At 36.0% G+C, this 1,729-nt stretch overlaps 1 non-coding gene across 1 annotated transcript; it reads left to right on the top strand.

Moving 5' to 3' along the window:
* The first annotated feature begins 846 nt into the window (after window positions 1-846).
* On the top strand, window positions 847-977 carry LOC136165821 (small nucleolar RNA SNORA44). Its single transcript, XR_010662790.1, has one exon. It is a non-coding gene; the product is annotated as a small nucleolar RNA SNORA44 (small nucleolar RNA).
* Window positions 978-1,729: the final 752 nt, after the last annotated feature.

The raw sequence follows: 1,729 nt of genomic DNA, 5'->3' as shown, positions 1-1,729 counted from the left end.
AGGACTATCAGCTGTCTCATAGCCATATTCGGGGTGGGTGGGGGCGGAAATAGACTTCAAACAATCAGTTCAAGCATGTCACTAAGCAAATAAATAAATGACCAGTCAAAAAACAACAATATATCTCAGGAGTAGAGGGAACACCATCCTGTATTGCTGCAACATATTATCTAACCACATGCTGGAAAAAAAAAGAAAAAAACAGACAACAGAAACTGCTTTTGAAGTGGCCCAGATGTTTCTGTTAGCAGACAAGACTTCAAAGCAGCCATTATAAATATATTCAAAGAATTAAAAGAAATCTTGTTTAAAAAATTGAAAGAAGATATGGTGACTATCTCATGAAATAGAAAATACCAATAAATAAATTGAAATAATTTTTTAAAAGAACCAAATGGAAATTCTTTAGTTGAAAAGTACAATAACCAAAATGAAACATTAATAGATGGCATTAACACTAGACTGGAGTTGGCTAAAGAAAGAGTCAGCAAAATTGAAGACTGATCAAAAGAGATTAGGTAATCTGAAGAACAGAAATAAGAAAGAATTAAGAAAAATGCACAGCACCAGAGTAATGTGAGGCATCATTAAGCACATCAAGATGCAGAATGGGAGAGCCATAGAGAAGAGAGGAAAAAGAGCAGGAAATTATTGAAATAAATAATGGCTGAAAACTTCCCAAACTTGATAAAAATTATTAATTGACAAACCTGAGAAGTTTTATGAATTCCGGGTTGGATAAATACAGAGATCCAAATTCAGAAACATCACAGTCAAATTGCTGATGTCAAAAGACACAGTCTTGAGAGCAACTCAAAGAAAAATTTGAGAGGAAAAAAGAGGCCACGGCATGTTTCCAAGGGCTGTGGCCTGTTGTGGCCATGGGATCTCCAACTGCATGCGAGAGCAACGTGGAGAGACTTTGACAGCACAGGTCAGCATAATACCTGCAGCTGCCACTCGCCTTTCCTATAATCTTAGGAAAAGAAAAAAAAAAAAGAGGCCAGAAAGCAAGCATTGGTAAAACATATTCAAAGTGTTGAAATTAAAAAATACTATCAATGAAATATATACATCAAAAGTATCTTTCAAGATGAATGTAAGATAAAGACCTCCCCAGATAAAATCTCACAGAATTTGTTGCTAACAGGCCTGTCTAACAAGGAACATTAAAGGGGATTCTTTAAGAATTTGCTTGCAATGCAGGAGACCTTGGTTCAATTACTAGATTGGGAAGATCCACTGGAGAAGGGATATGCTACCCACTCCAGTATTCTTGGGCTTCCCTTGTGGCTAGCTGGTAAAGAATCTGCCTGCAATATAGGAGACCTGGGTTCAATCCCTGGGTTGGGAAGATCCCCTGGAGAAGAGAAAGGTTACCCACTCGAGTATTCTGGCCTAGAGAGTCGCAGAGTCAGACACACCTGAGCGACTTTCACTCACTCATTCATGTCAAGAAAAAAGTTGAAAGGGAAATTTAAAAATCATTTTAGATGAATGAAAATACAAACACAATATAGCAAACTGTATAGAATAGAACTAAAGCAGTGCTCAGAGGGAAATTCAAAACTGTAAGTATCATACTTAAAAAATACCTGCAGAAACTTGCACAGTGCTTTTAATTACTTATTGTGTCACAGCTTGGGATAATTATTTAATTTTTTGAGCCTTACTCTAATCTTTTTAAAAATTGATTTATTTATAAATGAAGGATAATTGCTTTAGAGAA

This window comes from Muntiacus reevesi, chromosome 3 (genome assembly GCF_963930625.1).
Source record: "Muntiacus reevesi chromosome 3, mMunRee1.1, whole genome shotgun sequence".
In the NCBI taxonomy this organism is placed as follows: Eukaryota; Metazoa; Chordata; class Mammalia; order Artiodactyla; family Cervidae; genus Muntiacus; species Muntiacus reevesi.
Note: the sequence above shows the minus strand (reverse complement) of the source record. Positions and strands in the feature narration are given on the sequence as shown.